Raw genomic sequence first — 12979 nt, 5'->3', positions numbered from 1 at the left:
AATTGTTCCATGGGCCTCTCTGGGAATACACTTACAGTTAGTCAAAATCATTCATGGCCAGAAAGTTTTTGCCGTAATTAATGTATATAGAAACATTGCTAGTATGGCTGATGAAATCTTTTTTGCTGCTCTCCATGATATGTACCATCTCATCTCATTAGACAACTCAATCACATATACCATCCTATTGGGAGATCTAAACTTAAAATTGTTGGAAAGATAGTCTCCAGAATCAAGCAGTGTCCAAGTGGAAATCACTCATGCATGAGCTAAACTATTATATGGTAAATGGCGTAGTGCAGGGTGATATCCCACCCCATCATACTTGGCACTGCGGTCTCCTTACTAGCATAATTGACTATATGTATTTTGATTTCACATTATTTCAAAGGATTGTCTCCTTAGCCATCAAAGAACACCCAAAGAGTTATCACAGTCTACTGATCCTTCAGTTAAAATGTGCACAGTTGCCAAAACGAAGTGAGGTCTACTCTCATGCAAATCTAGGAGTCAATAGTTCACGCACATGCCTGAAATGGAATCTGAGATCATTTAGTCATTTTGAGCGTCTGGTTGATGACAATTCAAATATGTTCTATAGAAACCAGTACACCAACCTGCTGCATGCTTTTGCTCAAACAGTTACAATCCCTGAAGGTGATATCATCAGACATCCACATGCCTTTGACTCGCAAAAAAAAGAGCCGAATTTAGGGCCCTCAAAAGGCAAATTCTTACTTCCATGTCAACTTCCAAGTGGCAGGGCCTGAAATCTGCCAAATGCAAATACAAGAATTGGCTGCGTGGTAGGAAGTCGGCTCTTTTCCAACAAGATAGTGAAGCAATGGCTCACGCAATGCGTAATAAAAATTCTTCTGGTATGTGGTTTCTGCTAAATAATCACACCTGCCATCAACAAGCTGATGCTCAGCTAAATGGTGTGTCTGAGCAAGTGTGGATTAACCATTTTTCCACTTTATATTCCGATTCTCAGTATGCTAGTCGCGCCTATAATCCGGTCTCTACATCGACATGGCAGGTGGAAGCATCTCATGAAACAATTTACACCATCATACAGAAAATTAGCTCTTCACGAACAGTATGGCCTGATGGGTTATCTAACCAGATGTTCAAAACACACCCACAGACTTGGACAAACATACTGTTTACAATTTTCACAGATATGTTACAGACACGTAATATACCTCTATCATGGAAATCTTCCATAATCATTCCCATTTTTAAAAAAGGCGATCGCACTATCCCAGCTAATTATCGCCCAATAGCGCTCTTAGACCTCCGTGCAAGATCTTTACAAGGCTGGTACTCTGTGAATTCAACAGCTGGACAGGGACCTGCAATCATCGGGATTCAAACCAGACAGGGTTTATGGCGGGAATGGGAACAAACATCAATTTATTGACCCTTAATGCCATCAAAGCACAATGTCAGGCAAGCAAGCAGCAGGTCTTTTTTGGGTTCATTGATTTAAACGCAGCATTCTACTCTGTTAGTCGCCGTCGCCTACTGGAAAAGTTAGTGAGAGACAATTGTCCTTCCACTTTATATGATATCATTTTCTCACTACACCATGAAACATCCGTCCGTATTAGAATAACTGTGGACGGGCTACTAACAGGAAAAATGCCCACCTATCGAGGATTAAAGCAAGGGTGTTCACTGGCCTCTGCCGTTTTCAACTATTATATACATGATATCAAAGAATCCTTGTCAAAGATCATCTCAGATTCTCCCAAGATAAACAACGTCCAAATTCAAGCGCTCATGTACGCTGACGATTTGGTCCTCATCTCAAGAACTCAAGTTGGTCTACAGCGCTTACTTGACACGTTTCTAGAATATGTAAAGTTAAATGAACTATCAATTCTTCTAAAACGCAAATTGTACAATACTCACCCAGACGTCTAGGGCCTCTCTCGTTTGTTTGGACTATCGGTTCCATTCCAATTCAGATAGTACCAAACTATTGCTACTTGGGAATGATCTTCGAGGGTAAGTGGAAAGGGCAAGGACAGCTGGAACGGGTGGTGACCAAGTTAATCCCAGCCATATCTCAGGCACGTATTATCATGCATAAATTTGGCAAATTTTCGATCTTGCCGGTGTGGCATTTCTGGACCAAAATAATCATCCGAATATTGTTATATGGCCTAGAGTCAATGTAAACTGAGTCCCCATTCAAATTTAATCAAAGGGAAGCCAAATTCTGGTGATCTGTGCTCCATCTGCCTCAATACACACCAATTGCATGGTTGCAATATGAGCTTGGGTTGCTTTCTCTCCAGGCCCATTACAGCTGGCACCTGTGCGCCTTGTTCAGGAAATGCTTGCTGTCCACAAAGGAAAATGTACTGTTAAAAAAACGTTCAGACCATTTGTTTACTGCCAAATATGCTTTTGTAACCAATTGGTTAGACAAAGTCTATTACATCTTAGCCAAAGCTGACATAACGATTGATCTGTTGTTGACCAATCCCGATAAAGCAAAACTTAAGATACATCAAACGGATTGGATCAACAGCTGTGAGCAGTGTCTAACCTTTTGTGATGGCAATACATTGCGTTTTCCCCTGAAAAGGGCAGGCATCCTACCACCATATTTGATACGTTGTCCTTTACCTAAATATCGTAATGGAATATTACGACTCTGTTTCAATTTGTGGATCACAAATGACATCAAAGCAAGACGACGTCTTGTGAGCATAGATCAAAATGTATGTCTTTTTTGTAAAGTTGTTGTTATTCCAAAAACTCTTGCTCACTTGATCACTGAATGTACAATGCTTAGGTCTAAAAGAGAAATTGTCTTTACAAGACATTGTGAATATTTGGGGAACTTATCACAAATCGAATGCTGGGCGGTATTGTTGGGGTGTAACAACATGGCAATACAAATTGCAGCTGTTAACTTTTTGCACAGCCTAAATTTGGAAGAAGAGAAAATAGATCAGAGTGACATTGTCTGTCAATAATTTTTCCTGATTATCTACTTTGATTGGTTGGTCTGCTTAAAATATTCAAAAGAGCTTGAATTCTTTTTTTTTTCCTGTTTTAATTAATCTCTCCCAAATGTGTTATATTAGTCTGATGACAGTGCGTGAGATGATTAGAAACGAATATGTAATGTAATGAACTTTTAAGATAAGTTTTATGAATGTTTTTGTACCATGATCTGTTTTGAATGAATTTTGAAAGGTTGATTAAATTCAGCCAAATCAAATTAAAAAAAAAAAGGCATATTTTGATAAATCATCAAACAGTTGTCCGCCTCGCATTACTGACCCCTCACAATTCCCACTGGGGAATCTAAGGAGGTGCTGTTGGGAATATGGCACATGAGCATGTGAAGCCGCTCCCTTGCACCTCAAAGAATAAAGTGATTTTCTAACAGAGAGTTAGAGTATGGAATAAGAGGTGGGTAGAAAGTGTGCCAACTCTCAGTATATGGATTTGTGGGGGATTGGGAATTGTATTTTTCATCATGGTTCTATGTGATTTCATAGAGGAAATTTGGATGAATTCAAATCCATCTAATTTTTTCAAGCCATTTTTCTGCAAATATATGTGGCAGCAACCCCCACCCCCCGTAGTCCTCCATTGCCTCTGCCCACATTAATTATTACCCTTACCCACCCACATATATATTTGCAGCCAAATTCTGCCAAAAAAACCTCAATAGATTTGGCTTCGACCAAATCTCCTGCGATGAAACCTCCCTATCCCTTTCATCATTACTGTACTCTGATCTCTGTCTTCAATACATGAAAGTAAAGTTGGTAGGTGGTCCTATCCACAGAGTTGACAGGTGTCATATGTTGAATAGCGCAGTCTGGTATTTAATCACCTTTTCTAAAACATGTTACGTTAGGCATTTTAATGTTTGTCATTTTCATGGTTTCTTCGTGTTGCCAGAGGTCTCAATATGTATAACCATTGGACTTGCAGTTTTTAGGTATGCAACAGGCACATTTTGTTTTGTGTCTGTCCCTTCCCTGCTCTCAGAGAACTGCTCTGTGGCATACTCACAACCAGCAGCACTAAATACCAAAGGGGGATGTGTCCATGGGTGTTAAGTTTAGACGCAGAGTGGCAAGATCAGAATTCCACAAGGGCTTCGGATGAGGGAGGGACAAATCTATCCAAAATTACAACACAGGTGACAAGACTTCTCGTAATGCCTGGCCTACTGAAAGCTGTCCCTGTCGACCCTGCTGGGATTAGACTCAGAATGGCAAGATCAGAATCCCACATGGGCTTTGGATGAGTGAGGGACAAATCTATCCAAGATGACAACCGAGGTGACGAGGCTTCTTGTAATGTCTAGCCTGCTAAATACTGTCTTCATGGACACCAATGAGATTAGATGCAGAGTGGCAAGAACAGAATCCCATATTGGCTTTCGATGAATGAGGGACAAATCTATCCACGATGACAACCCAGGTGACAAGGCTGCTTGTAATGTATGCAAAGAAAAGGAATGAACCGTAGTAGCACACCCTATTGTTAGAAATCAGGAAAATCGTACTAGTTTGAGCAAATGGTGAGCGAGAGAGAGTTAAAAGGATTTGAGGTGCAGAGGAGAAGGAGACAGCCTTGACACCTAGGCTGTATTGATCAAAAAATGAAACAACTAAGTTCCCTATTAGGGAACTCACGTCCCCTGCACACTTTCTAATATCTGGATAAACCAGATCAATAATTCATAAATGATTTAAACAGTTTGTCATGATTTTTTAGGAAACCTAAAAAGATTTCAGGTTAGCTTGATTTAGGAAAAGAAATTATTTGAACAAATAAACTTTCAATCAGATGCGGTCACAAGAACCAATCTTCAATTTATTCATCATGTAGAAGCTGTGGAAGGCCCAACGCTTTTCGAGTGAAAACAGCACTCTTCATCAGGGGAAGATCAAGGATCTGCCCCTGATGAAGAGTGCTGTTTTCTGCCCCTGATGAAGAGTGCTGTTTTCACTCGAAACACGTTGGCCCTTCCACAGCTTCTACATGATGAATAAATTGAAGATTGGTTCTTGTGACCGCATCTGATTGAAAGTTTATTTGTTCAAATAATTTCTTTTCCTAAATCAAGCTAACCTGAAATCTTTTTAGGTTTCCTAAAAAATCATGACAAACTGTTTAAATCATTTATGAATTATTGATCTGGTTTATCCAGATATTAGAAAGTGTGCAGGGGACGTGAGTTCCCTAATAGGGAACTTAGTTGTTTCATTGCTTGTAATGTATGGCCAGCTGCAGGCTGTCCACATTGACACCAATGGGATTTGACGCAGAGTGGCGAGAACAGAATGCCACATGGGCTTCAGATGAGTGAGGGAGCAATATATCCAAGATGACAAACCAGGTAACATCACTTCTCATAATGTCTGGCCTGCTGAAGGCTTTCCCCATTGACACCAATGGGATTAAATGCAGTGTGGCGAGAACAGAATCCCACATGGGCTTCAGATGAGTGAGGGACAAATCTATCCTATAGATGGACCATACATTATGATTTCAGATTTTATATTGAAAACCTTTTCTGGGCAGTTGTTTCAAAGAATGCTCCCAGCCCTTTTCTTGCTCAAGATGGGGAGGGAAAACTGACACATTGCACCTTCAATCATGTATCCTGTATTTGGTCAGCTGGCAAACCTACCCCAAGTTTCAGATTTCTTGTTATTCTTGGAAGACGGTTTAGTTTTTAAATTACTGAACTTGGCAGCCTGTCATATCCCGTGGTTTCAACGACAGTAATTACTTCCAAGTAATTTACTTCAAAGTGATAACTTGGAAATTACTTCAATACTTCAAAAAATATATGTAGTTGTAGGTTTAGGGGGAAAAAGTGGGTGGGGAGAGGTTTGGGGTAGGGGTTGTAGGTAAGGGGGAGCATGGGTAGGACCACCAAATGCGAACATTTTTAAATCAAAGTAACATTTCTAAGTAATCACTTAAAAGTATATCGCTTGAAAGTAATTGCTGTTGTTGAAGTGACATGGACCTCAATTTGTACTCTAATTTAATGTGAAAAACCAATGGCAATGTTTTCTACTCATGCACTCAAAGTACCTTCGTGCACATTACTCCATACTTTTTTATGTGGAATGCTTTTATTCAACCAGAGTAGTAGTCTCCATCAAAATGTTGACAGGTGGGCACGCCCCCTGTTTCTGGTCTTAGCCCTACCCACGTTTTGATATGCTTTAATATAAACTTAATATAAATTTGATATTAAAAAGATATCAAAGATGATATCAATTTGATATCAAATGCATATTTTTATAGGACATGGGTATAATTTTATATTTTATATAAAGTCAATATGTATTTTATATCATTTGATATAAGTGAATATATGGAATTTTAGGAACTTTACTTTTTATATATTTTGACCCCTTTTTTCTCTTGTTTCTGTTATATAAAAGAGTGTATTGATTGTATGTTTAGTTGCTTGTTGTATCTTGTTTTATGTATGTAAAGTTTCACTTGTTGAATCTAGGCCACACAAAAAATAAACATAAATAAAAATAAGTAAATATACATTTTGTATCAAAATGCGTAAAGATGAGAGCATTCAGCGGCGGTGTTGTTTTGTTTGTACGAGGGTTGAGGCGAAAGTGGGCCACGAAGACAGGGATTGAATCTAGGGTTTGGGAGAGTGGGCCAGATGTGATAGGAAGTGGATAATGATATCAAACAATTTTGATATCTTTTTAATATAAAAATGTATATAAAAATCAATATGATACATAGAAATCTATATAGAAATCCATATAGAAATTCATATTTTTTATATTTAAATGCATATAACAATTAATATTTTTTGATATCATATTTTTATATGCAACTTTCATATAAAGCTGCCCAAAAACAAAAATGATATCAAGCATTGTTTAAAAATGTATATCAATGTTATATGAACTGGATTTGATACAGAGTGTAAATAGAGACTGGCACGGTAGACCTACGTGGATTCGCTTTATAAGTGAAATGTGCGTCTCAAAGCCTGTCCAAAAGTTCAAACTATTGCCTTTGAAAAGGCATGTTTCTCTTAAATAATGGAAAACAGTTCAAGTTATAAGTAAACTGTGCTTCCCAGAGCCCATACAAAAGTCCAAACTATTGTCTTTTTGAATCTACAGCACCTCTTGCGCAGCTTGTATGTGTTCCTCTGCCGCTCTGTGATGCAGCAAAAAGCATGTGACAGGGGAAGGATAGAGCTGAGCAGCTGTGAAACAGCACTGCTGTCGGAGGGGGTTTGTGCTGCTCAACCACAGATGATTAATACACAATGGAATGCCAAGCAACCCAGCAATTCTGATGACTCACACCAAGGTTTGTGCATTTTCGTGGAGGGCAGCAGGAAACACAGACGGGTCTTTATATTTAACTCAGCAGAATACAGGATGTTCTGCAACAGCTGTGTAAATACACCCCAGGAAAATACACACAAACATTTTGTTTATCTACTAAACCCAACTGTGGACAGCATGGCTATTTTGAACTTATAACAGAAGGACGGCACAGGAAACAGCTGCAGGATGAGCTTAATTTTAGATGTTGCTATAAGGAAACAGGAAGCTAACTATTCATAATCTAAGGTGCTGCTCGCAAATTTGCCAAATATCACACATGTTGTGTTTAATAAAAAAATGATGGAATGTGCATTTTTTAAAAGTGTGGCCAGTAACAGGATGTTATAGCGGGCTTCAGAAGTTTGGGGATGTGAACTTTCTTTTAAGTTTTCATGACTGTACCAGTTCATGTTTTAGATTATGCTGGATTTGTTTTGTACTTCCGAGTAGGCGCTACAATTTATTTTATTTTGTGCGCAGAGTGGCACAAAGTAAAACTAAATGTGGCTATTCTCTGTATGCAAGGGAAGCGTAGAGTGTTGCCTGGCATCTTTCAATCTTTTAAAGCAGCGCTTTGTTAAATGTATGCTAGCAATTTAAAATGTAGTCTAACTTTTGCAATGTTTGATACAATATTGACATGCCCCTAGATGCAGTGGATTTCAGTATGTGTCAAAGATCACACCTGTGATGAAGTGGTGTAGCCGAGATTTATTCGCACAAAGCGCCGGAATGTAGTTTTTTTTTAAGGGTGGTTAGTACCAAGGTATTATACCGGGCTTGAGGTGTTTGGTGATGTGTTATGTATTAATGGAGGACTGTTTCTGTGTAGAAGATGGCCTATTCTGATTCCATATTCTTTCTATTTAGAGCCTGGAACTCTTCCAACAACTGGATGTTGCAGCAGGCAGATTCTAAAAAAATTACCTCTGCCAACCGACAAGCATCACCAGTTGGATTTATGGAAATGTGTACGGTTGATGCAACACGCCTCAGATGTTCTGGGGGTCTGAGGTGGTGGGTGCATGTTTTTGCCAGATCAGCAACATGGACAGCCGGATTTGAGGGCTCAACGCAGCAAAGTTTTTCTTTACACGCGGGAATGGTCATGGCTGGATTGGGGGCCCCATCGAGTGATAAAGGAGTGTCTGAGATCCAGGAGAGCTATTATGTTTTCTGTGCTGTACCCACATTGGAACGTGACAACCAATATCCAATATCTTGGAAATGGCCTGACAAATGGACACCTAACTGGGGGTCTGTAATAAGGCAAAGGAAGAAAAGGAAGTACAGAGCCAATCAGAGCTTCTTGAGGTGCTTTGTGAAACAAGGAAGGGTTAATGGATGATGTAAATAGGGGAGGAGGTCTTCTCTTATGAAGGACAGACGATTCCTCCAATGGGGAGATGATGTTTTTCTTCCTCTATAAGGTTCTCTCTTCTAATACTGGTTCTGTTTATGTTTCTGTTCGATATATTTTGAAAACAGGGCGAGCTAGAGAAGTGTCTGAATGAAGAGGAGATTACATACGAGTGGGCCTATTATGAAAACAAAGATATTACAGAAAATAGTTGAGAGAAGCACCTGTTGTGCGACTCGCGCAAGTTCCGGTTGGCCAACATAGGCCTGAGTTAAAGTTGAAAAAAAGTTTGAGGGCCAAGAGTCAGCCAAAAGTTCCAGCGAACCAAGAAAACGCACCGAGGGCCGGGGAGACAGCCGTGTATGTGATCGGCTCCCTGCAGAGCCCCCACTTTCTTGTGGGTGGAGTCGCAACGAGGAAGGTCGTACCCGGCACAAAGGTAAGGATACGGCCATACCGAATTCCTGAAACAAGGCTGCCGGCGGTCAACAAGGAAGTGCAAGAAATGCTTCACTTAGGGGTAATCGAACCATCACACAGTGACTGGTGTTCTCCCTTAGTGATGGTCCCAAAGCCGGATGGTATGATATGATATGATATGGCATTTGTAACGCACCTATACACAAGTGTTTCAAGGCGCGACGAGGCGGGGGGGAACAGGGGGAGAGAGACAACGATCCTACTAGACCAGGTATCATTCAGATCGCACAAGTGCAAGGGTAGAGGGGAAGGGATAAGTGCAGGGGGGAAAGGGAGAGGGGAAAGTGCAGTACAGGGTTAATAGCATACAGTATAACAAACAAGGGCCAGCTAGTGGCAAGTGCGAGGTAAGTGCAGACAAATGCTGGGAAGGGGGGCTGTAGGGATACAGACACAGTCCTGTAGTGCAGGGGTTGCCAGGGAGGCAGTGCAGGGGAGAGTGGCTGGACCAAGGACCGAGAACGGTGAGTGGCCCAGTTGCAGATTCAGTGCAGTTTCAGTAAGTGTAGCAGGGGAGAGGGGGAGAGAAAGCAGAGGCAAAGAGGACGTTTTTGAGGTGCTTCCGGAATCAGAGATGGTTCTCCTCAAGTTTCAGGGAGGCAGGAAGGCTGTTCCAGAGGGAGGCACCTGCAGCGGAGAGAGATCTGCCCCCAACTCGTTGTTTGGAGAACCGGCTACTGGTAGCACTTGTTTCTGCATGGACTTCAGGAAGCTCAACAAAGTCTCCAAGTTCAACGTGTATCCCATGCCTAGAATTGATGAACTTTGAGACAAACTAGGTAAGGCCAAATTTCTAACAACAATTGATCTGACGAAAGGCTATTGGCAGATCCCATTATATGGCCCAGACAAAGAGAAAACTGACTTTGCTTCTCCTGCAGGATTATATCAATTCACTGTACTTCCGTTTGGTCCACATGGTGCCCCGGCGACTTTTCAGCGATTGATGAACTAATTAATAAAAGGGCATGAAGACTATGTGGGCGCTTACTTGGATGACATTGTGGTGTATAGTAGGAGTTGGTCAGATCATCTGAAACACCTGACAGCAATTTTTCAGACCTTAAGAGGGGCAGGATTACATGTTAATCCTATAAAAACACACAAATGCCTACACCAAATATCTGGGATACCATGTGGGTCAAGGGACAATCAGACCTCAACAAGAAAAAATGGAGGCCATCCTTCGTCTGCAATTTCCTGAGACTAGCAGACAAGTGAGGGCATTCCTTGGCTTTGTTGGTTATTACCGACAGTTCATTCCCCATTTCTCAATCATTGCCGCACCTTTAACGGATTTGTTAAAATCGCCCGCTCCTCCTAAAAGGATCTGAAAAACGCAGAGACGGAAAAAGCGTTTATCACCTTGAAAAATGCCCTCTCAAACAGGGCTGTCCTACAGTGCCCTGATTTCAACATGCCTTACTATTTACACACAGATGCATCGGGGTCAGGATTGGGCGCTGTATTATTCCAAAATCGTGGGGAGGAGGAAAGACCCATCCTGTTCATCAGCAGGAAACTGTTGCCTCATGAAATAGGTTATGCAACAATAGAAAAGGAATGCTTGGCAGTGAAATGGGCCATATAATCATTGAGATACTACCTGTTGGGCAGGACATTTACATTAGTTACGGATCATGCTCCGTTGGTATGGTTATCCAGAAACAAGGACACTAATCTCCGAGTTCTACGTTGGTTCCTATCTCTACAACCATATGCCTTACAGACCGTTCATCAACCTGGACAGAAAATGGCCCAAGCTGATTTTTTATATAGAATACATGCCCTTCCCGAACGAAAGGGCTTGAGGGGGAGGATGTGTAATAAGGAGAAGGAAGAAAAGGAAGTACAGAGCCAATCAAAGCTTTCTGAGGTGCTTTGTGAAACAAGGAAGGGTTAATGGATGATGTAAATAGGAGAGGAGGTCTTCTCTTATGAAGGACAGACGATTCCTCCAATGGGGAGATGATGTTTTTCTTTCTCTATAAGGTTCTCTCTTCTAATACTGGTCCTGTTTATGTTTCTGTTCGATATATTTTGAAAATAGGGCGAGCCAGAGAAGTGTCTGAATGAAGAGGAGATTACATACGAGTGGGCCTATTAAGAAAACAAAGATATTACAGAAAATAGTTGAGAGAAGCACCTGTTGTGCGGCTCGCGCAAGTTCCAGTTGGCCAACAAAGGCCTGAGTTAAAGTTAAAAAAGTTTGAGGGCCAAGAGTCAGCCAAAGGTTTCAGCGAACCAAGAAAACGCACCGAGGGCCGAGGAGACAGCCGTGTATGTGACCGACTCCCTGCAGAGCCCCCACTTTCTTGTGGGAGGAATCGCAACGAGGAAGGTCGTACCCGGCGTCCGAACAGCTGAGTAAGTCGGTACGGGGCCCCCACCTTCCTGTGGGAGGAGTCGCTTCCACACACGCTGGCATATCAGAGCCGAGAGAGAAAGAGGCTCGGCTGGAAGTAGCTGAGGGAGCCTGTGCGAGGCCCCCACCTTGCGGAGGGAGGAGTCGCCTCCACACCCCTGACGTAACGGAGCTGGAAGAGGAAGGAGGCTCGGCTGAAAAGTATCCTGCACCGCTGACGCTGCTGGCAAACGTCCATCTGTGAAGACGGTGGTGTAAGAGGGAATCGGAGATCATTGGAGCCGTAATAAAGGTGAGATCCATAAAGGACTGAACTGTACCTTTTGGAAGGGGCGGATGTCCCTGGGAGAACGTTGTAAGTGGCACAGCAGGGACGAGGAAGGAAGCGAAGAGGCTTGAAGGGAGAAGGGAAGATTAACCCTGAGAACATATAAGGAAGGGGTGAAGTTGGGGAAGTGCCCCTTTGAATAAAAGACTGGAGACTTTCATGTAAAGTCAAGTGGACAATTAAAAGCTCTTACACAAGCTAAGAATAAAAAGAAATTGAAAGAAACCCCTGAAGAGAGCCCAGATTCCCCTGATACAGAAAACCCTTAAAAAGAATATAAGACTGTGCGGTGAGTTAAAAGGAGACAACCCAGATGAAAGAAAGAGTACAACCTTCCTGAGCAGCTGAGATTTATAAAACTTTCCTTGTGCTAACTCCCGGTTCACGCTACCAAGAAAAAGAACTGCATTGATAAAATAAAGCCGTATTTGTTCAACTTAACGTGGCTGTTGTGTGGTCTGTCCCAACCGCATTATCACAGGGTCTGACAGAGCAACCCACCTCCCTGTGTTCTACCAGTGCACGGGACGGGCAGTGGGGGTAGCACATTGAACACATCACCAACCATGGAGCGGCATACGGGTTGGTCTGGTTTCAAACCCTGTCCATGGAGTTCCCCTCAACCCCGGTACGATCGACGGCTCTAGCGGATATTACCAGATCCTTAAACCCCCAAACTTCTTTGGCTAGGATGGGGGTGAGGGCCCTGATATTATCAGCGGCTTCAGGCACGCATCCCGCTAGTTTGTGGTTGACAACCTGCTTTAAAAGTGTACAGCAGCAGGTCAGACTGGATTTAAAGCAGGAGCGGGGATGAGACAATGTACATTTTGGATGCTCCAAGCGGCACACAATGTTGAGAATGAGCCCAAGATCATAAGACAGCCATGGTGTCATGGGTCCAGACTGTGGCTCAATAACAATTGTCCCAAGAGAAGGGTATGGGCTCTTAACCTGGGCAGAAGGGGGTGTTCACTGCAAGTAACTGTGTAAAGCTGGGGGTTGTCACGAGCAAAGAGGTTGTGATTAGCGACGATCAAGGAGCTGCACCAATAACTCATTCTGAGAAT

This window comes from Ambystoma mexicanum, chromosome 10 (assembly GCF_040938575.1).
Source record: "Ambystoma mexicanum isolate Mex_15411 chromosome 10, UKY_AmexF1_1, whole genome shotgun sequence".
In the NCBI taxonomy this organism is placed as follows: Eukaryota; Metazoa; Chordata; class Amphibia; order Caudata; family Ambystomatidae; genus Ambystoma; species Ambystoma mexicanum.
Note: the sequence above shows the minus strand (reverse complement) of the source record.